The sequence below is a fragment of the Chanodichthys erythropterus genome, chromosome 9 (genome assembly GCF_024489055.1).
Source record: "Chanodichthys erythropterus isolate Z2021 chromosome 9, ASM2448905v1, whole genome shotgun sequence".
NCBI classification, from domain to species: Eukaryota; Metazoa; Chordata; class Actinopteri; order Cypriniformes; family Xenocyprididae; genus Chanodichthys; species Chanodichthys erythropterus.
The window spans coordinates 24,212,925-24,237,359 of NC_090229.1; the positions used below are offsets into that span (position 1 = coordinate 24,212,925).

Sequence of the window (24,435 nt, forward strand, 5' to 3'; positions counted from 1 at the left end):
TGTTGCCAGGGTGATTTGTGTGGTTGCTAGGATGTTGCCAGTGTGATTTGTGTGGTTGCTAGGCAGTTGCCATGGTGTTCTGGGTGGTTGCTATGATAGATAGATAGATAGATAGATAGATAGATAGATAGATAGATAGATAGATAGATAGATAGATAGATAGATAGATAGATAGATAGATAGATAGATAGATAGATAGATAGATAGATAGATAGATAGATAGATAGATAGATAGATAGATAGATAGATAAGTTTATGAGTTTGAATGAGTTTAGATAGACAGATGGATCTGGAATTTTGGTATGGAGATAAAGGTTATGATTATAATTTGTATGTAGTATTTCACCACATCGTGTGTGTATATTAGCACCATTTGTTGTTTTCTTATTGTATGAAATAGAGCGTTAGGACCCGGAAGCACTGCCGTGTGACATCAGACTTAACAACCGAATAGCAACTCGAGTCAGAACAGTCTGAAGGTCTGACCCAAGTTTGGAGTTTGTAGAGTTAAAGCTCTAGGAGGAGTTAGAGTTGGAAATTTTAGTCTCAGAAGAAAATAGCATTTTTCAAGCCAACTTAATTAGCACGTGAATTGGTAATAGGTGAGGGTATCGTGTTTGGGTATAAAAGGAACACCCAAAGACTTGATTTTGCGAGAAAAGATGGGTCATGACTCATTTTGTGACTCAATCATTTTGTGCCAAACTAAGAATGTGAAACTGATGTATCTTGCAGCACAGGGTGAAGTCAGTAAGTACATTAACGACGATTTGAGAGAAATATAATATACATTTAATGTAAAACAATGTACATGGCTCTCTGTGGCACGGCAGGATTTTAAACAACGTCCTGAGTCGTTGCTGGGCGCCGCGGATAGGCGCCGCCGGTGTGCATAGTTACTCTCATAGAAAACAATGCATTCGAATTTTAAAGACGTGGCACGGCGCTGAGCTTCGCGTCCGCTGTGCGACCCCCTTTATAGTATTTTAAATTGTAAACCACTAGCAAACTTCTCTATAACATAACATGCATTTAAAAATAGTAATAAAATAACAATTCAATTTTTAAAAAAAAAAATTGTTAGACATCAAAGCATTTGAATGACAGAGGTTCTCTCTGTAATCGAATCATCTGAACTAACCTGTTTTAATAAAAAAGTGAGAAAGGCAAGATTTTGCAAGCGGTCCTCTGTTTTGTCTGAAGAGGCAATAGGGTTGTCACGGCAACTTAAGCTCCCAACTGCCACTCAGAACTTTATTCACTCTATTCACTTTTGTATACACTCATTATAATACATTAGAGTCATGAAAAAAACTACATAAATACACGTCCATAATAAATAAAATATATACAGTTAGTTTAATATTAGCTCTGTGTAGGGGGTCACACTCTCTCAATGAATTGGGTTAAAAATAACCCAACAGTTGAGTTAACTATTTGTTTTTATTAATTATTTTAATAAATAAAATATACTTGTTTTCATATAACATATATATGTTTTCAAATACAGATTGTTTATTTGTAAAAAAAAAACAATGCATATGTTTTAACAAATTTTTAAACTTATACTTTAAACTTTGAATTTCAAACTAAATATTAGGGAGTCTAGCATTTAATGTAAATATACATAATTGTGTACATTAAACTTAAAATACACAGCACACATAATAAATTCAAAACTTCAAAATCTGTACAAACAGTATACATTCAAAACCTATATTTAAAACCTACACAAAAAAAAAAATATTATTATATGTTCACATTGATTCCCTATACGTTCGTATTTTTTACATTATATGCGCTTGCGCGCTGATTCCCAACAAAAGTTATGGAAAAAAACGAAACTGGTGCCACGTTCTTTCAGTAAGGCATAGGACATACAGCGTAAGCTTTTTGAAGTATGCAGAAAGCGGAAGTACGTTCAAGGCGATATTTTGTGTTTATAAAGCATATCCAGTTGTGTTTTTTTCTAAAATGACCAATCGTTTCGCTAGATAAGACCCTTATTCCTCATCTGGTATTGTTTAAAGCCCTTTGAAGCTGCACTAAAACTGTAATTTTGACCTACATCCGTTTGGAGGCCATTGAAGTCCACTATAAGGAGAATAATCCTGGAATGTTTTCATCAAAAACCTTCATTTCTTTTTGACTGACGAAAGAAAGACATGAACAACTTGGATGACATGGGGGTGAGTAAATTATCAGGAAAAGTTTATTTAAAAGTGGACTAATCCTTTAACTAAGGTTTTACTAGTGAAAGTCTCTAAAATGCTATATAAAAATGCTAAATTGCATATTTTTTATCCCCTGTGACCTCTTTGCGTAAATGCAATCAGTCCTATAATGTTCCCAGTGTACAACTTCACTAGCACACCGTGTTAAAAGATGGAGCGGTGTGCTGCAAGGGCCAAACTCAATTACCTAAAAGCAGTGCGTGCCAGCCTTTGGACCATCTACGGGGTGCCCTGGGTTGTTTGTGAAGTGTGCGTGTGTGTTGTGCTAGTATACATATACTTTCATGTTTTTGTGTGTCCATTAGTGGCAGAGCGGGCCATTTGTCCCCTTGGCTCCAGCGGTTGCTTTTGTAAACAAAAAGAGAGATACTGTCCTTACATGACATGAAAAGCGATTTTAGGAAAAAACACTCAAAACCCAATTTCACGCTTTTGCCATTTCCCTTGACCACCATTTTGCTGTCCTGTCTCCTAACCATTGTTATTTTATATTGGAACAGCAGCCTGTAATGTAAAGCTGTGGCTGGTGGTGTTGCATTATGTCTTAGAAGGTAGGATGTTCTTGGAAGGACAGTCTTTCTTATAGGGGGCCATCTGTCTCTCTCCTTAATAACTCATTACATTTACATCTGATAGTTCTATCCAGCCCACATGCACACATATGCAGCCTCATGCATGTGTGATTTCATGCACATCCAAGAATAATTCCCATGCTGTTGTTTTTGGATGCTTCTGTAACACTTTTCAACTAGGGCTGGGTGATATTTTAATATGCTTTTTTATTGGGCCATCAAGTTTCTCAAAAACCTTGTCATTCTACTTTTGCAATCCTTGTCTTGTGAGTCAGAACTATATGAGAGCTTTAAGACAGATGTTTAATAGCATCTATGATTTATACTTCAGTAGCAAAATCAGCATAATTTTTTTTAAATGTTTTTATAAAATCTCTTATGCTTATTAAAAATATAATTCTTTCTTCTGCTGAACACAAAAGATGATAATTATTTTAAAGATTGTTTGTCCATACAGTTGATAGGCACTCATTGACTTCCATAGTATTCCATAGTCAATGGCTACTGTCAACTGTTCGGTTACCAACATTCTATAAATGTGTTCAACAGAAGAAAGAAACTCATGCAGGTTTGGAACAACCTGAGGGTAAGTAATGACAAAATGAAAATTTTTGAGTGAACTATCCCTTTAAAGGATTAGTTCACTTTCAAATAAAATTTTCCTGATAATTTACTCACCCCCATGTCATCCAAGATGTCCATGTTTTTCTTTCTTCACTTAAAAAGAAATTAAGGTTTTTGATGAAAACATTCCAGGATTATTCTCCTTATAATGGACTTCAATGATCTCCAAACAGTTAAAGGTCAAAATTACAGTTCCCTTTCGTGGGAACTGTCGACGCTGCGTGGTAACGCATTGGGAACCTTCTGCGTGATGTCGTCACTGAAGCACTCAAGTATCTAACCAATCGCGTAGCGAGACGTCAGAGACCGGTGACGTCACGGACCAGGAAACTATAAAGCATACCCGGATGCAGAGCACGCTAGCTTCTGTGTCTTCAACAAAGTGCTCTATGTTATCTTGTCTGTCTTATTTGGTGTTGTTTGTCCCATATTATTCATAATATCTCTTCGTCCGAGGACAAGAGTTGCACAAACATCCCACATATATATATACAGGGAGTGCAGAATTATTAGGCAAGTTGATTTTCTGATCATATTTTTTTTCCAAGCACATTTTACCAATTCCAATCCACATCAATCTTAATAACTACTATTAATATTGTTTTTAATCATTTATAAGTGATATATAATTGTTCATGAAGGCTGGAAATGAAGAATGCCCTATATTCAGGTGTGCAGAATTATTAGGCAGGTTTTCTTTTACAGATAAAATGAGCCAAAAAAGAGATTTAACTCAGACATAAAAGTCAAAAATTATTAAATACTCACGAGAAGGACGCAATACTAATGTAATACTAGAAATTGCAAAGTTAAAGCATGACCATTGGACAGTGAAATGCTCATTGGGTCAGCTGGGTCATACAAAAACAGCTGGAGAAGAAAAGACATGTTAACTGCAAAATAATTAAGAATTAAGCTGAAGAATTAAGTGTGAAACCATCAGGAACCCTTTAGTCTCCAGCGCCACCATTTCCCAGTACTGAAACCGACCTGGAGTCTTCAGAAGTGTGAGGTGTCAGGATCTCAGAGACTTAGGTTAGGTGAAGAATCCTAAAAAATGACCCGCTCTTAATAAGAATCACAAGCTGAAGTGTTATAAAATACATGAAGACTGGGTTTTTATAGGCCTTATAGACAGAGAGCTTGAGAGTGACTCCTGAAGGACCAGCACCACATCCTCTTGTACCACTGTTTGAAGAATTTATCTTCCAGAATCTGGCAGTAAGTTTTGGAAGATCATTTAGTCCATCTCTGCAAGATGGACATTTCAGGATAAGAGATGGACTAAAAGTGAACTCCCACACCTTACTGCTAGATTCTGGAAGATAAATTCTTCAAACAGTGGTACAAGAGGATGTGGTGCTGGTCCTTCAGGAGTCACTCTCAAGCTGTCTGTCTATAAGGCCTATAAAAACCCAGTCTTCATGTACTTTATAACACTTCAGCTTGTGATTCTTATTAAGAGCAGGTCGCTTTTTAGGATTCTTCACCTAACCTAAGTCTCTGAGATCCTGACACCTCACACTTCTGAAGACTCCAGGTAGGTTTCAGTACTGGGAAATGGTGGCGCTGGAGACTAAAGGGTTCCTGATGGTTTCACACTTAATTCTTCACCTTAATTCTTAATTATTTTGCAGTTAACGTGTCTTTTCTTCTCCAGCTGTTTTTGTATGACCCAGCTGACCCAATGAGCATTTCACTGTCCAATGGTCATGCTTTAACTTTGCAATTTCTAGTATTACATTAGTATTGTGTCCTTCTCATGAGTATTTAATAATTTTTGACTTTTCAGTCTGAGTTAAATCTCTTTTTTGGCTCATTTTATCTGTAAAAGAAAACCTGCCTAATAATTCTGCACACCTGAATATAGGGCATTTTTCATTTCCAGCCTTCATGAACAATTATATATCACTTATAAATGATTAAAAACAATATTAATAGTAGTTATTAAGATTGATGTGGATTGAAATTGGTAAAATGTGCTTGGTAAAAAAATATGATCAGAAAATCAACTTGCCTAATAATTCTGCACTCCCTGTATATATATAGATAAGACAGTTATAATGGCGGAGGAAAAACGATTCAAGAAGTGTGTGCATCCCTGTCCCAGATATATTCCTGACGGGGACACACACGATATGTGTGTCTTTTGTCTGGGGGTTGAGCATGCCCAGGCAGCTCTCGAGGGAGCTGTCTGCGTGCATTGTGAGAGATTAACCCTCAGAGTGTTGAGATCTCGCCGAGCACTCTTCGAGGAGGGTGCCTCGGCGAGCGTTCCCCGCGGGTCGGGTCCTGCTGCTGCTGAGGCGCAGCGCCGGCTGCTGTCATGGGGTTCGCAGATGGAGCTGGCGGAGGGGGTTGAGACGGGCCCAGCCTTATCTCGCCCTTTACCCGCCAGCCCCAGTGTCTCTTCTCAGGCGGCGGAAGCACGCGTTGCGGTTTCTTCCCCCCGGAGAGAGGCATCGGCGCTTCACCTCTCTTCCTCCGAGGAGGTTGATGTGGTGAGCGTCGAGACTGGGGAAGAGGACCCGCCATCCTCTTCCCCAGCATATGAGGAGCTCCTGGAGGTAGTGACCAGGGCTGTTGCCAAGTTAAAGATCGATTGGCCAGCAGAGATTGGCCTCGGTCGCTCCCCCAGCGTCGGGGTTTGCCGTTTTTCACGGACCTCCACACCGAGGTGTCGAGGTCGTGGAAAAGGCCAATGCAGCATCGCGTATTCAGCCCCCAAACATCCGTATATAGTAATATAGTGGGGTTGAAACGGCACGGTTATGCGGCGATGCCCCGGGTTGAAGAGACGCTCGCGGGCTATCTCTCGCCCGAGTCGGCATCGTCACTAAAAGCACTGACGTTGCCCACCAAGCCCTTAAGAACTACATCAAGCTTGGTGGGCAAAGCATACACGGCAGCAGGTCAGGCGGCGGCATGTCTACACACCATGTCGCTGCTTCAAGCCTATCAAGCAGACCTGCTGGGGGAGATTGATGAGAGCGGGGAGGCCACTTATGATTGCATCCAAGAGATCAGGATGGCAACTGATCTCGCTCTCCGTGCCACCAAAGAGACGGCCAAAGAAATCGGCCAGTCTATGGCAGCCTTGGTGGCTATGGAGAGACATTTGTGGCTGAATCTTTAGGACATAAGGGAGCGAGACAAAGCTGCCCTTATTGACGCGCCGCTGTCCCCTGCGGGCCTCTTCGGCGACGCTGTAAATACAGTCGTCGAGAGGTTCCAGGAGGCGAAAAAACAATCAGCGGCGTTCCAGAGGTTCATCCCCCGCCGCTCTATTCCCCCCGAGGCTGCTGAGCGGGAGCAGCCTCGGCCGTCCACGAGCTCCTCAGCGCACCACAGAGCGCAACAGAAAGTGAGCTTGGCCACTCGAGCTCCCCCACAAACAGCTTGGGGACCGGGTCGGTCCGCTCACAAGAAGCCTTCCAAGGGCAAAACGGACCTGCGGGCCGTTATCATCGCCAGGAAGGCTTCAAAGCGGTCCTGACATCTGTGGGTCAGGACCCAATGAGGGTGGTCCCCTCCAGAGGAAGCTGGGAAAAATTCATCTAATCCCCGCTCTCCTTCGGCACCCTCAGGGGGACAGTCCGTCAACCCTGCCACCCAGTGTGCGTCAGGGCACGGCGGTCTCCGCCGGTCCTTCGAGGAGGGCCGGCCACTTGATTCGGTTCTCTGCCGGCGCGCCGTGTCAGATCACCGAGCCAAGTGCTCAAAAAACACCAGAGACCAGTCTCGAGAGACTGGTTCCCTTAGTAGATTTTTTGGCAGAGTGGGAACTACTTCCAAATATATCAAATTGGGTGCTGCTCATGATAGAAAAGGGTTACAGAATACAGTTCGGGTCTCGCCCGCCCATATTCAACGGGGTCCTTCCCACAGTGGTGACCCCCGAGCAGTCTCTGGTGATGGAACAAGAGGTTATGACACTCTTGCAAAAAGGAGCTATAGAAAGGGTCCCTCCTCCCAGCAAGCTGTCAGGCTTCTACAGCCGTTACTTCATTGTTCCGAAGAAGGATGGAGGACTACGTCCTATCATAGATTTACGCGTGTTAAATCGCTCAATCCAGAAGCTCAAGTTCAAGATGCTTACACTCAAACAGATTATCCCACAGATCAGGTCCGAGGACTGGTTTGTGGCGATAGACCTGAAAGATGCATACTTTCATGTGTCCATCCATCCTTCTCACAGGAAGTTCCTCAGGTTTGCTTTCGGGGGCGAAGCTTACCAGTACAAGGTTCTTCCGTTTGGCCTATCGTTATCACCCCGCACATTCACGAAGTGCGTGGATGCGGCTCTGGCCCCGCTGAGGCTTCAGGGCATCCGCGTACTGAATTACATCGACGATTGGTTGATTCTAGCTCAGAAAGAGCAACTGGCAGTCCAGCATCGAGATGTTGTTCTGTGTCACATGGAGAGGCTGGGGTTGAGGCTCAACGCAAAAAAGAGTGTGCTAGTTCCGGTTCAAACTATCACTTATCTGGGTGTAGTTTGGGACTCCACCACGATGCGGGCACATCTGTCTCCCGCTCGTGTGAGTGCCATTTTAACAGCCGTGAAAGGGGTGAAACTAGGTCAGTCACTCACTGTAAAACAGTTCCAGAGGCTGTTGGGTCTGATGGCAGCTGCGTCCAACGTGATACCTTTTGGCCTCCTGCACATGAGACCCTTACAGTGGTGGCTCAGGACCAGGGGATTCTCCCCAAGGGGAAATCCTTTTCGCATGATCAAAGTCTCACGACGATGCCTTCGTGCTCTGGTCATGTGGAAAGATCCCTGGTTCCTGTCCCAGGGACCCGTGCTGGGGACTTCTGGTCGTCGCGTAATGCTTACGACAGATGCTTCCCTCACGGGCTGGGGGGCGATCATGAGTGGCTGTCCAGCTCAGGGCTCATGGGAGGTCCATCAGCTCTCCTGGCATATAAATAGGCTGGAGATGATGGCGGTGTTTCTGGCATTAAAACACTTTTCCTCCCTGAGAGCAGCTTACATCCCAGGGCGCCAAAATATGGGAGCAGACGCCCTGTCGAGGCAGGGCCTGAGGCCCGGGGAGTGGAGACTTCACCCAAAAGTGGTGGATCTCCTATGGAAAAATTTCGGTCGAGCGGAATTCGACCTATTTGCTTCGGGAGAGTCAACCCAGTACTCCCTCACCCATCCAGCACCTCTGGGGCTGGATGCCATGGTACAGACGTGGCCGAGGCGGCGTCTGTACGCATTTCCCCCGATAGCCTTGCTCCCGGGAGTTCTGGAGAAAGTAGGCCGGGAGGGGGTCAGCCTAATATTGGTGGCCCCCTTTTGGCCAACCAGAATATGGTTCTCGGACCTAGTGTCCCTACTAGACGGCTCCCCAATGGAGCTTCCCCTCAGACAGGACCTCCTGTCACAAGCGGGCGGCCGGATAATACACCCCCGCCCAGAATTATGGAAACTATGGGCCTGGCCTCTGAGGGGGCCAGGTTCGTAGATGCTGGTCTCCCAACCGAGGTTGTGGAGACCATATTAAACTCCAGAGCTCCCGCCACGAGGAAGCTTTATTTATACAAGTGGAATCTGTTCTCTGCCTGGTGCAGACGTATTAATGTGGACCCTGTCCACGCCTCTATTAGCCACGTGCTTACATTTCTCCAAGAAAAGTTCTCGGAGGGCCTATCCCCTTCTACATTGAAGGTTTACGTTGCGGCTATATCTGCCTTTCATATTCCCCTTGTAGGTGGCCTTTCGGTGGGTCGAGACCCCCTGGTCACTCGCTTCCTCCGTGGCACACTGAGGTTGAGGCCTCCAGTGCGCACAAGGGTTTCCGGCCTGGGACCTGGCCGTGGTTTTACAAGGGTTGGCTGAGGCGCCCTTTGAACCAATAGAGGAGGTTCCTGAGAGGTTCCTCACTCTAAAGACTATCTTTCTACTTGCTATCACTTCTTTGAAAAGGATAGGAGATTTACAAGCACTGTCAGTTGCTCCGTCATACCTCAAATTTGCTCCCGGAATGGTGAAAGCACGTTCCAGGTCCCATTGTGCTCCAGGCTTTCTGCCCTCCTCCTTTTAAATCTTCGGATCAGGAAAGACTAAATCTGCTCTGCCCTGTAAGGGCCTTGGATACTTACGTCCACAGAGCTGCCCTGTGGCGTAAGTCCGATCAGCTTTTTGTCTGTTATGGGTCCCCTAAGAAAGGGGGCCCTGCATCTAAGTAGAGGATGAGCAAGTGGGTGGTCGAGGCCATCACACTTGCATATGATGCGGCCGGACAGCCTTCTCCTCTGAATGTCCGTGCCCATTCTACGCGGGGTATGGCGGCATCAAAAGCTTTGATGTCAGGTGTCTCCATTGGTGACATCTGTGACGCGGCTGGCTGGTCATGTCAGCACACGTTTGTAAGGTTTTATAACCTTGATGTCGGCTCCACTCCGGGGTCATCAGTTCTGCCAAGATAACCTGGCAAGTATTTGCCGCTACGGCACAGTTGGGATAGCGTTCCCAATGCGTTACCACACAGCGTCGACAGTTCCCACGGAAGGGAACGTCTCAGGTTACAGATGTAACCCTGGTTCCCTGAGTAGGGAACGAGACGCTGCGTCTCTTGCCGTACCCCCTGCATACTTGCGAGCATTTGTCTCAGACTTATCCAGAAGCTAGTGTGCTCTGCATCCGGGTATGCTTTATAGTTTCCTGGTCCGTGACGTCACCCGTCTCTGACGTCTCGCTACGTGATTGGTTAGATACATGAGTGCTTCAGTGACGACATCACGCAGAAGGTTCCCAATGCGTTACCACGCAGCGTCTCGTTCCCTACTCAGGGAACCAGGGTTACATCTGTAACCTGAGACGTTTCAGTGCAGCTTCAAAGGGCTTTAAATGATACCAGACGAGGAATAAGGGTCTTATCTAGCGAAACGATTGGTCATTTTCGAAAAAAATGTAAATGTATATGCTTTGTATAAACAAATGATCGCCTTCCGAGTGCTTATGCCAAAACCGCACTTTAGTATTCTTCAAAAAGCTTACGCTGTATGTCCTACGCCTTCCCTATTCTACTTACGGAACGAACGCAACGCCAGTTACATTTTTTCCACATGACATATTGCACAGTGTTATTATTTATTTAACAAAAATAAAGATTGAAAAGCCATGGGTGACAAACTAAGAATACCCTATGATTCAATTGCTTATATCTCCACTTTTAGCAGCAATAACTTGAAGTAATCATTTTTTGTATGACTTTTACTCCAGTTTATTGAGGTTTGTGGGCATTTGACTATGCAAAGCTCTCGACATCTTTTCAGTCGGGATCTAGACTTGACTGGGCCATTGCAACACATTTATTCTTTTCTTTTTCAGCCATTCTGGTGTAGATTTACTGATGATCTTCAGATCATTGTCCAGTTGCATTACCCAATTTTGGCCAAGCTTTAGCTGTCGGCTGGGTGACCTCACATTTGACTCTAGAATACTTTGGTATACAGAGGTGTTCATGGTCAACTCAATGACTGCAAGCTGCCCAGGGCCTGTGGATGCAAAACAAGCCTAAAATCATCACCCCTCCACCAGCATTTGTGCTGATATGCTGTGTTTAGTTTTCACCAAACCTGGCGATGTGCATTATGGCCTAACATCTCCACTTTGGTCTTGACTGTCGAAGGACTTTGTTTCTGAAGTCTTGTGTTTTGTTCAGATGCAACTGCAAATTCAGATGCAAAACTAAGCCATGCTGCCATGTTTTTTTTAGAGAGAAGAGGCTTTCTCCTTCCAATCATGCCATACTTGTCCTGTCTTTTTCTAATTGTATTGTCTTGAACTTTATCATTTACCATGTTAACTGAGGCCTGTAGAGTCTGAGGTGTAGTTCTTGGCTTGTCTGCGATTTCTTTGAGCATTACATGGTCTGATCTTGTGGTGAATTTCCTGGGACGTCCACTTCTGGGAAGATTGGCAACTGTCTTGAATGTTTCCACTAGTGAATAATCTTTCTCACTGTAGAATGATGGACTTCAAATTGTTTGGAAATGGCCGTATAACCCTCCCAGACTGGTGAAAGCAACAATTGCTTCTTTAAGATCATTGCTGATGTCTTTCCTCCTTGGCATTGTATTAACACACACCTGAAGGCTCAAGACAAGCAAACTGCCAAAACTTCTGCTTTTACAGAGTTGGTCACACTTGCTGATGATTAATTAGTCAAAGACATTTGATTAATAGCACCTGACTGCTACTTACCCTCTTGATTCTTAAGAAAACAATAAGAGTGCCCTTAGTTTGTTACGCATGGCTTTTCCATTTCGGCCTAGTTTTTGTTAAATAAACCATGGCACGGTGTAACTTGTCATGTGTTGTTGTTCATATGAGATTGTATTTACCTAATTTTAAGACCTGCCAAGGACCAGATGATTTTTTTATTATATCCTGATACCAAAAACCATTCAATTCAATAGTGTGTCCTAACTTTTTCACATGACTGTATGTATATGATCAAAAATAAAAACAGAGAGAGAGAGAGAGAGAGAGAGATAGCTTGGCTCTATTTTCAGTATTATGTGTGTGAGTGGAGAGCACATGTTTTCTTGGAGCCAAAAATGCCAGTGGTTAATTTGGAGTAGGACCATCACCTGAAGCATTAGATCAGAGATTATTCATGTGAGAATCAAACACACTGGAATGCTTTTGGCAAATATTCAATAAACCATATGTATGTGTTTAGTATTTTCCTCATAAATGGGTCAACAATTCATGTCTCAATTCAGTTTTTGTGTAAACATATGGACAGGACAGTGCCTCTGGTACAATTTTTAGTGTGTAGATATGCATTACTGAAGTGGCTGGTGTGACTTTGCCAACATGACTCATTCTGTCTTGTTCACTTCTAAGGTCATGCTTCTGTTGAGTGGTCGTCACAGAGCAGAAATGACTGTGACTCAAACTATAGATTTAGCCAAAGTCACTTAAAAACATTTAGCAGCCGCATAGCAACGCCCCGGCAACCACTTTAATGATATGTGATGACTTTTGCATGGAAAAGCACCACTCACATTTCTTCAGAAATTGATAATCCCTTTTACCCTTTATGACCTTAGTCTTTACTGACTAACTCATAATCTCAGTATTACCATATCTCAGGCTCATTGTAGCATGAATCCTGGTGTCAATGGGAATATGGTAGCTATCTCTTGAACAGAGCGGCTGCAAAGAGAGAGGGGTGTTTGGCGAGCAAGCTGAACAGATTGCGTCGTCTCAAAGGTCAATGCCGCTTATTTCCTGGAAGGGCCCGACATACATTACCCTCGCTCTGGCTGGACATTTTCCACAAAGCAGGATATCTGGCTACAGTACCATCCAAAAATAAAATAAAAGCTTTGGTCAGTGTGGAATAGCATGGTTTGATTAGTGTGTTTACATATATATATATATATATATATATATATATATATATATATATATATATATATATATATATATATATATATATATACATACACACAGTATCTCACAGAAGTGAGTACACCCCTCACATTTTTGTAAATATTTTATTATATCTTTTCATGTGACAACACTGAAGAAATGACACTTTGCTACAATGTAAAGTAGTGAGTGTACAGCTTGTACAACAGTGCAAATTTGCCGTCCCCACAAAATAATTCAGCACACAGCCATTAATGTCTAAACCACTGGCCACAAAAATGGGTATACCCCTAAGTGAAAATGTCCAAGTTATATAAATCTCATTTATTTAAAAGACCTCCGAAGAACAGGCAAATCTCAACATAACACCGACTGTTACGTAACAGTTGGGATCATTAATATGTACGCCCCCAATATTTGCATATGCCAGCTCATGTTCAAGGCATTAGATAAGGGCAGCCAGTATTAACGTCTGGAGCTGCGCAGCTGAATCATCAGACGTTATGCAGGTAAGCAAGCAAGAACAATAGCGAAAAATTGCAGATGGAGCAATAATAACTGACATGATCCATGATATCATGATATTTGTAGTGATATTTGTAAATTGTCTTTCTAAATGTTTAGTTAGCATGCTGCTAATGTACTGTTAAATGAGGTTAAAGTTACCATTGTTTCTTACTGTATTCACAGAGACAAGAGCCACTATTTTCATTATTAAACACTTGCAGTCTGTATAATGCATAAACACAACTTCATTCTTTATAAATCTCTCCAACAGTGTAGCATTAGCCGTTCTAAGCTGTAACTCATTCAGAATCAAATGTAAACATCCAAATAAATACCATACTTATGCGATTAGACATGTTGCATGACGAACACTTTGTAAAGATCCATTTTGAGGGTTATATTAGCTGTGTAAACTTTGTTTATGCAATGTATTATAGTCGCGGGCTCGGGAGAGGGGAACGTGAGAATTTAAAGGGTCCACACACTGAATTGGTGGATGTTTAATGATGCCCCAAAATAGGCAGTTAAAAAAAATGAATACAAAAAATCTATGGGGTATTTTGAGCTGAAACTTCACAGACACATTCAGGGGACACCTTATACTTATATTACATCCTGTGAAACGCGTTCTTTGAAATAAATCATTTTGTAGACTGTGTTGTTTGGTAGTTTGCTATTTTTAATATAGTCAAAACATGTTCTGATACAGAGAACGGAAGATTCCAGAAACAAGTGTGTGTGTGTATATGTGTGTGTTTGTAATTAGTGTATGCCTCACTTCTAATACATTATTAGCAGGCTCTTCCAGCAGAATGAATAGAATGTTTTCGTAATGACCTCCCTCATGGCATCCCTCCCATTTTTCCGTTTGTTTTTTTGTTTTTTTTATTTGCAGCTCATGCAAATTATGGTGCTGCAGAAACAGCTTTGAGTCTCCTGGGCTGCTTCATGCAATTTGTTAGTGTTACACATTCGATGTGAATCAAGTTTATATGTGTCTAATCTGTAATCATTAGCTCTCTCACTCTCTCTCCTCTACACTGGGTCACTCCATTTTTTCTCAAGGCTTAGTCTATCATCCGTTCAGAGTTTTTCTGGATCGATGTTCAGAGCGTGGGCTGCCAATGCAATCATGTGCAGCTCAGGAGAGATTGGAAGTGACTGCAGCGAATTGACACTAGTTGAAATGACAATGGCCTTTCGATGGGAGTGAATGGAGAGAAATGGAGGTGATCTAAGTTCTGTTATGAGGCAAAAGTATATGTGTGTGTGTATGTATGTGTGTTTTTATGAAGGAAAGTGTCATTAACATGATATCATTTTATTTGTTTTCTTTGCACTTTTAATTACATTGTTACTCTGGGAGCTTTATTGGAGTAGAAGATTAACAGTGTGTTAACAGAAAGAAAGACCTATAGATAAATTGGTAACAGTTTGCAATAAGGTTTCTTTTGGTAACATTAGTTTACAAGAACTAACAATGAACAATATTTCTACACCATTTATTAATCTTAGCTAATGTTATTCTCAACATTTACTAATACATTTTTAAGATCAAAAGCTGTATCTGTTAATACACTGAGAACTGACATGAATATGAGCATTTTTTTAAGTAACATAAAAATATTAATAAATGCTGTAAAAATATATTTACTCATTAGTTCATGTTAGTTAATGCATTAATTAACGTTAACAAATGAAACCCCATTACCGAAAAAACATACAAACTCTAGTATTTCTCATAATGTCTTTCAAAGGCCAAAGATGTAAATAATACTAATACTAATAACATATATGCTTATTTATAAAACGTTTAACAAATAAAACATTTTTTTTTTTTTCTTGATGAATTTTTTTGTAGTTGCTTATTTTTTTTCTGTTTGTCTGTAGACTTAGCAAAGCAAAATTAAATATTTTTCTCCTGGGATATGTGGTTGAGAATCACCACTCTGAGCAAAACAGGAAGTCAGAATTTTCATGCTCCTTAAAGGGATAGTTCACCCAAAAATTAAAATTTGATGTTTATCTGCTTACCCCCAGTGCATCCAAGATGTAGGTGACATTTTTTCTTCAGTCGATCACAAATTATGATTTTTAACTGCAACCGCTGCCCTCTGTCATTCAAATAATGGCGGTTGATGGGAACTTCATCTATAAGAGTGAATAAACTTTGCTTAGACAAATCCAAATTAAACCCTGCGGCTCGTGACGACACATTAATGTCCTAAGACACGAAACGATCGGTTTGTGCGAGAAACCGAACAGTATTTATATCTTTTTTTACCTCTAATACACCACTATGTCCAACTCCGTTCAGGACTCCTTTAGTGATGTCTGATCGCGCTCTGTCAACGGCAGTGATGTCTCGCGCATATACTTCAATGAGTGTCAGACATCACTGCCGTTGACAGAGCGCGATCAGACATCACTACAGGAGTCCTGAACGGAGTTGGACATAGTGGTGTATTAGAGGTAAAAAATGATATAAATACTTTTCGGTTTCTCTCACAAACCGATCGTTACATTAATGTGTCGTCACGAGCCGCAGGGTTTAATTTGGATTTGTCTAAGCAAAGTTTATTCACTCTTATAGATGAAATTCCCATCAACCGCCATTATTTGAATGACAGAGGGCAGCGGTTGCAGTTAAAAATCATAATTTGTGATCGACTGAAGAAAAAATGTCACCTACATCTTGGATGCACTGGGGGTAAGCAGATAAACATCAAATTTTAATTTTTGGGTGAACTATCCCTTTAAAGGGTCAGTTCACCCAAAAATAAAATTTATGTCATTAAGTACTCACCCTCATGTCGTCCCGAACCCATAAGACCTTCGTTCATCTTCAGAACACAAAATAAGATATTTTTGATGAAATCCAAGGGTTTCTGAACCACATATAGGCAGCAACATCATTGCACCTTTTGAGGTTCAGAAAAGTAGTAAAGACATCGTTAAAATAATCCATGTGACTACAGTGGTTCAAATTTAATGTTATAAAGTGACAAGAATACTTTTTGTACGAAATAACAAAACAAAAATAATGACTTTATTCAACAATTTCTTCTCTCCCCTGTCATTCTCCTACGCTGTTGACTGTTTTAACGATGTCTTTACTACCTTTCTGGACCTCAAAAGGTGCAATGACGTTGCTGCCTGTGTGGTTCAGAAACCCTCGGATTTCATCATAAATATCTTAATTTGTGTTCCGAAGATGAACAAAGGTCTTACAGGTTTGGAACGACATGAGGGTGAGTAATTAATGACAGATATTTAATTGTTGGGTGAACTAACCCTTTAAATTGCAGCAAAACAGACTTAAATTAATCCGTAATTTCTTGTCATAGAGACATAAGTAATATATCAATTGAAACTATAGAATGTCTTCTTTTATTTGTATACACTCAGAGTAGAAACACAGTGTTGTGCTTTTTGTAAAATAAAGAAAACTAACATGATGCGTGATCTCTTGTCTCCCTCTGAACGAAGTCCAATCTGATAGTTCTCAGAAAATGAACTGTAACTTATGAATACTAATGACAAAAAAAATGACACTTACGTCTAAAGAAACATTGAAATGTCAGGTTTTAAATCGTGTAAGTCAAATCAAAAACAAACATTCTGTGTTTATGTAATCTGTATGAAAAGGGAGCCGTGTCAGAAGTCTGTGATTCAGCTCATTACCCGCTAATGCGTCCACGCCCACGGAGCCAGTGCTATTCAGAGGCAAATTCAGAGGCAATACATGCATTCATCGTCTCAATCGTGTATTTATTGTCTTGAAAAGTGTTTATTTGGATGGTAAAGCCATGGTTAGCGATCTCTAGAAGACATGCAGTTAGTTCCTAGTTTCTTTTCTTCTTTATATGAATTTGTGGCCTAAAGGTGTACAGAGCGCCCTCCGGCTGCAAGTATGAATTAAAAACACCATTCCTGAAATGTCTTCTTCTTCATTAGAATAATTTGTGGACTAAATGTGCACAGAGAGCGCCCTCCGGCTACAAGTATGAATCAAAAACACAGTATCCAGCACTCAAAGTGATGACAATAAATATTACTTCTAAGTATAGAAATTTGACATAAATATATAAGAATCCATCAATATTTCTCCAAATGTGCATGCTTTTAAGCTAAAAGCCTATATGAAATGCCATAGAGGTAACATAATTGTTCAGACACTTTGCATCACAAAAATACATTATATTTTAAAGAATATAATAGAATACCATTATTTTAAATTGTAATAATATTTCACAGTATTGCTGTTTATGATGAGCTGAGACATTATTACAGAGGGTTTTTTCACAGCCTACCTGACTGAAAGGCCTCATTAATATGCAAGTCATTTCAGGTCATTATTATGTGATTCTTTTGTCTTCTCAGGTGTAAATGGACCATTATTTATGCAGATTCACGCCTCCTCGCATACTGTGTTTCTTGACAAAAAGTGTCTTACAAAATTTAAATCTCTCTATTGTTTTATATGAAAGAGTAGTCAGCATAATTTTTAGATAATTCTGAAGCAAAAACTCTAGTCTACAACCTCCAATAACCAGAAGTCTTGTGAACACAGATTTAATATACTTTTTTTGGCCTTATTTCAGTGACTTAAGTTTTTTAAATAACCATGCATAAACATTATTCCTTCAAAAACACAAACATGTACATACATGTTCCTCACATATTATTGTAGCCTAGTTTGTGCTGAATACAGTGTAATGACACTTTTTCCATTAATATGTTTATGAACAACTGAAAAAAGCACAAATGTCAGAGCATGTCAAAACTTTTCCAGGCCCCAAATCAGCCTCAGACTCCAGAGGGTTAAGTTTTCCTCTTGCAGTGAGGGAAGAATCTGAAGCTGTGTGGAATAAGGGTTTGGTTAGGGGGCGTATGCAAATTTTCTGCAGCATTCAAGATTAACCAATGATTTGAGAAGTTAACCTAATTACACAGAGCTATTTAAAGGTGTACAGATGATTCAATCATAAAACCAGCACGCTGTCTAATGTGCTGAGTGCTTCTCTCCTCTCTTGTCTTTTCCCTGAGTAGTGCCTCATCAGCATTGCTTTCTTGTACTTCTCACTTTCTCTCTCTGTCTGTCTCTTTGAATTATATTTTGATTTCAGTTTAGTGTGCTTGATTGGTATGACTAGACCAGTACATTTGTATTGTATGTACAGTGATAAATATATGTGAAAAATATAGTAAAATAATAGTAGTGTAACAAATAAAACAAGTTAAAATTAAATTAAATTAAATTACTGTTCAAAACTTTTAAGATTTTTTAAATGTTTTTGAAAGAAGTCTGTTACTCTAACTAAGGCTGGATTTCATTGATTAAAAAATACAGTAAAACAGTAATAAATAAAAGTAGTATTATTGCAATTTAAAATATCTGTTTTCTATTTTAGCTTATTTTAAAATGTAAATTATTCCTGTAGTGGCAAAGCTGAATTTTCATTACTCTAGTCTTCAGTGTCACGTGATCCTTCAGAAATTATAATAATATGCAAATTTGATGCAGATGTCAAAACAGTTGTAACAGTTGTACCTTTTTCAGGATTATTTGATCAATACAAAGTTTAAAAATAGCATTTATTTGAAATATAATTTTTATAATTACTTTCACTTTTGATCAATTTAATACATCCTTGCTGAATTTAATTTAATAGCACATTTATAAAAATGTAAATTAAAGTCTGTGAACAGTTCATAGGTTCAGGTAATTCTACAGAATTCAAATATCTTGATAATATTGCATCAAAATGTAATAATTTCCTCTTTCTCTGAATGTCGCTGAGGCCATGCCAGCTTAGTGATGGACTCGCTCTCTTTCTCTTTGTCTGTGGAGACGGCCTGATTTCTGTTGACTACTGATCTCTGTAGTCCAAACCCTCAGTGTCAGTCTTTCTAAGACAGATGGGCCACTGCGTCTCTCTCTCTTACTGTCTTCACTCACTCTCTCCCTGTCTTGCTCTCCTCAAAATTAATAATGCATTGACCAACCCTAGCTGTGTTGGAAACTCTCTGTTCTTACCAGGAATACACCCTGCAATCTAAATGTGTGTTTATCAGTGTGTGCCTGTGAATGTTTCTGCTAGACACAAGCACATTTGAAAATTTGTACCACAAAACAACTAACCTCTCTCTCTCTCTTTTTGTGTGTCTGTGTGTGTTGACAGGAGAGTGAGCTTCAGCATGTTCTGCAGGAGAAAGCACGCCTGAATCTCCGGTTGTTCAACGATACCCAGAAGGCAGCAAAGTATGAGCAGGTAAGCAGTCGGTCTCATAGTAGCTTACGGCTGCATGACAAACCCTCAGCATCTACTTGCTCACACACACAATGGCGTTGTAATCCATTCATGCCATTATTTGTTCCCTGTTGGAGAGCACTAATGGTGTTTTTGCCACTCGAGTGGAAGTGGAGGATTGTTCCTCATAAAGCTGGAGGCCTTGTGCCGCCCGGCATACATTTCAGCATTCTCTAACTCAATCCAGCGAATCCCCCTGCCCCACAGGAGCACAGCAGTGACCACCCACTCACTCACGAGATTGATGAGTTCATCTCTGAACGGGTATATCAATGCGTGGTGTATGAGTATGGAAGAATTGTGTGGAGATTTAAATGTCATGCTGATTTTGGTGTATGCTAAAGGAGAAACACTGAAAGAATAAGGCTTGACTTTAATGTAAAGAAATCACAGTTACAAATATTTTGACATGTGAGGAAAAAAACGCTAATTTTAGGTCATAAGGAAAAATATTTTGAACACTACCATTCAAAAGTTGAGTGGGAGTTAGGGTGAATTTCAAGAAATTCATACTTTTATTTAGCAAGGACATGTAGCAAATTACCTCATAGGGGAAATATTATTAATTAATCATAACTTGTTATAAATAATCATGAATATTTGGGTCAGTTAATCAGATTAACTTAAACTAATATTACAATCAATTAATCAGTTTACCCAGCGAACACTCAGTATTGATTATTTATCAATTCTAAGAAATGTTAATTTCCAGGATAAGGGAAATAACTTTCTTTCTGTAGAGTACTATTAAGAATCGTTAAATTTACTTTGCTGCGTGCAGAAAATCAAAACCAAATACTCATATGTCTTGTGCTCAGGTTTTATTAACTTAAATCATGAACACAACTAATCAAACTAACACATACACTCACACATACATGGGTAAAATGAAAAATTAAAGTGAAAGTGACAGAATGAAACAATGAAATTGAGTCTAACCAATTAAAAGAACCATCAGCTTCTCATTTCAAAACATCTCGTTAAGAGGTTTGTACTGTTTATCCTAAACCTCTTTTTAGTTAAAATGTACGATACTTGCATTGCCTTCTTAGATGAAGCAGTCTGTGAAATCTCTGAATGTTTGATGGCTTCATGAGTCGGTGGTTTTGAAATTGTAGTTGATTTCTTCTGCGTTGAATAAAGAAATGACGATGAACTTGCATGGTTAGTTTGACTCTGTGATGGTCGGGGAAGTTGCACATGGCTTGATGTTGGGGAGCCTGCTGGCCCGTGACCTCAAAATATTTGTAATAATATTTCACTATATATATATATATATATTTATTTATTTTGTATTTATTTTTTACTGTATTTTTGATCTAATAATTGCAGCCTTGGTGAGCATAAGATACATATGTATATGTATATATATATATATATATATATATATATATATATATACATATGTATATGTATATATATATATATATATATATATAATTTTTGAAAGAAATATCTTATAAATGTTTGAATTCACTCACCATTGGCCAAAAGTTCATTGAAGACCCTGAGTATCTGTCAGTGGTCAGAATGTTGGACAGTTAGTACTTTCAAACTGGCAAAGTACCAAACTTGGTCTGTACCAAAATACAAAATGATTTAATGTCTCACATAATGACAGAAAATGCCATGAATACTTTAAACTGACTGAGATGAGCAGTGCTCCTTCATGAATCAAGTTAATCATTTGATAAATGTCTGTCTCCATGTGTTAAAAATGGATCTGTAGTGGCATGGGCAGCCATTCTGTATCATGACAGATAATTGCTCTGCATTTTATTAAATAGTATGAGGTTTAGTTTTCCAATTCAGTGCTAATTTAGTGTCAGTGATATACTGTTATATGTTAATATTTTAGATTAGATTTTAGATTTAGTTAATGATAAAAAGCCTGTTCCAATTCCTTCAGTCCAACTAAGAACAGTTCACTGGAGCTTTTCTGAGTCCAAGGGTGCGTTTCTGCTCCCTTTTAGCTCTTGGTATCATTGCATTTTTGAATATTTTCTAATCTACTATTTGTATGTGTCTACTGTATAGGGCATATGTCTGTGTGTTTGTCCTCAAGGGGTAAAAATGTAATTTCCCGAATAGTGAAGCTGATGTCCCTTGTGATGTTGATCTTGCGATGAGGGTCTTGAAGTATGGGTTTGTGCATGTTGTCATGGAAAAGCAATTTCCTGAAGACACAGTTTATGACAGCGTCAAGAATCATTGTTAAACAACACATTGTAAGTCAGTTTGTGGTGTGTATGTTTGTGCGTAACTCAGCATATCTTTTGGAGACTTTTCTTTGAGGGTCTGAAGAGTGGATATGAAGAAGTACTGCACTCTGGAACTGGCAGATATTACATTCTTGTAATAACTGTTTTTTATTAAAAAAAAAAAAAAAAAAAAAAAAAAAAAACGATTGGATTCATGTTCAGCATGTTTACAAGTGCTAGTTTGTCATGGCACTGATGCACCACAACTGCCATCACACAAACGTATAATACTCACATACACAGCACTACATATCACTTATGTTCTTGTTACCAAAAACTGCATTTTCTGAACTCTGCTGAAAACACACATGAAGCTTTTTACCAGTGTTTTATAAATGTTATGTTTCATAATGGTTATTATGTTTTAAAAATCATCATTATTATTATTTTTATTATGATCTCCATTTTAAATGGTCTGCTATAATCAAGCAGCAGCAGGTATATTTACTGGGCTCCACTGGTTATGTCTTCTACTGCAGCACCTGTGAACTATAATCGTCTACTTTAGTCTTCTTTTGATGTGCACTTTTCTGGTCTCCACTATTTCTGTCTCACACCCGCATGTGTGATCTGTTATCTCTATTTATGCCTGCTAGCATCAGCACCCCTGTAGCCTGCTTATAGTTAATCTTTTAGTCATGTTTGTGACAGTATTTAGTTGGTGGCACATCTTGGCATCCTATCCTGGCAGAGCAGTGTCCTCCTGCTGAGCTGTTCGAAGGTAGGCCTAGTCCGATACGTCCGAGTAGGTGTGTTGTCAAACGCTGTTGCAAAACAGGATCCCCGCTCCGTCATTAGACATTTATGAATGCAGTCCCTATGAGGCTGATAGAAATACTGAGGAAGGGAAAGGAGAGAGAAAGAAAAGACAGCGTTATGAAGGAACCCCAAATATGCAAAATCATCAGAAAGTCTTTGTACTGTGAGTGTGTGATATTTATATGGAAGTACAGTATAACACTTCCCACAACTTATGGTTTGTGAGTTCTAGCAGTACACTGTATGCATTTATCTTGTTTAAAGCTCAAATTTATAGGGAAAAAATGAGAGTAAATCCCCACAGCCATGATCCAACATCTAGAAGAAACCTTCCCAGAGGAGTGGAAGCTGTTAGGGAGGCGAAACTTATTAATGCTAATGGTTTTTGGGTCATTGACATGACACTCATTTTTCTCTCCTATTCTGTTCATTTAAAAATATGTTAAACATGCAATTCATACTTGTGGTGATGCGCCAAAATTTATTTTTTTACTGAAACAACGGAACTAGAAGTTTTCATTTAGCTGAATCTAATGGGCCTTATCAATTTATTAATAAAAAGTGAGTTGTATATAACTATTTAAATTGCACATAAGGCAGTTTTTACAACAACCTTTTAAATTATATAATTATGTTTCTACTCTAATTCATTTAAACGGTGGTTGTAATAAAAACCATCAAAACACTGATTGAGTGATTACATAAGACAACATATTTTGGGTTCATTTTAAGCAAGCAATACAGTAATTTTTAAACAATAGTTGAGTTAAATAGAACTATCCAGCACGTTGGGCAAACATTTAACCGAACCACTGGGTTAAAACAACCCAAACGTTGGGTTTGTACATTTTTAACCCCACTTGGGTTGTTTTTATCCCAGCATTTTTTAGAGTGTATGCATATGGTCTTTACTACTAGTTTTAGCATGAAATATACATGAATAAACAACAGAATGTATGTTGAAAAAAATATTTTTGCAACGCAGAAGTAAGCTCTTTGCTTTGAATGTGTGAGACTTCCGATTCTTTAGCCACTCTAAGAAAATAACTAGAAGAATAACAATGTGCAGCAAATGTTAAAACTACAAGCCAGCGTGTTTATGGTAATGAAATTAAATGAATATGATTAAACAATTAAAAGTTTGCAATATAAAGCAGCATAATAGACGGTTTTTGTACACGTAAAATAACTGGAAGCGGATGACACTGGAAGTCAGACACATTTAAGATACAAATGGCTGCATCCGCTCTTTCGTGAAAAATAAGGTGGATATATTGGCCTAAATTGCAGGCTATAGCACAAAAAGCTCCTTATGTTCCAATGTTAAACTGAGAGCAGTAATGGTGTAACGTGTGAGTCATGTGAGCCTGCTCTTGCTTGAAAAGAATGGTCCTTCATGCATGACTTATTTTGTGAGTACCCCCCCCCCCCATCTCAAATAGCTGTTTCAGAGTAAGACATCATAGAATCTACAGCTCTGTTCCAGCTCTCAGAATGGCAGTCATCAAGATGGCAGCTGCTCCATCTACACAGATTGTGTCTATCCAGTCTGTTAGTGGCTCAGCATTAGTGTAAATCTTCAACGTTTTTCTGAGACACTTTGGTGGACAGAGAGCTTGTCGGAAAATGAACCATTGTATTTCATGCCTGGCCTATGATAGCTTGCATACATACTTATATTAATAACATTTTGATGTGAAGCTTATACTGCAAAGCTATTAAAATCTGTTCTTTGCTTGTGGACTAGCTGTCTGGACAGCCATACCC

The 24,435-nt window shown here is 39.6% G+C and overlaps 1 protein-coding gene across 1 annotated transcript in view; it reads left to right on the forward strand.

The window, feature by feature from the left end:
• The window catches only part of rimbp2b (RIMS binding protein 2b), a 155,075-nt gene that overhangs the window by 57,000 nt on the left and 73,640 nt on the right, over positions 1-24,435 (forward strand). The window contains exon 3 of the mRNA XM_067393934.1: positions 19,520-19,609. The gene's annotated coding sequence lies outside the window, so the exon portion shown is untranslated. The remainder of the gene's footprint in view (positions 1-19,519; positions 19,610-24,435) is intronic.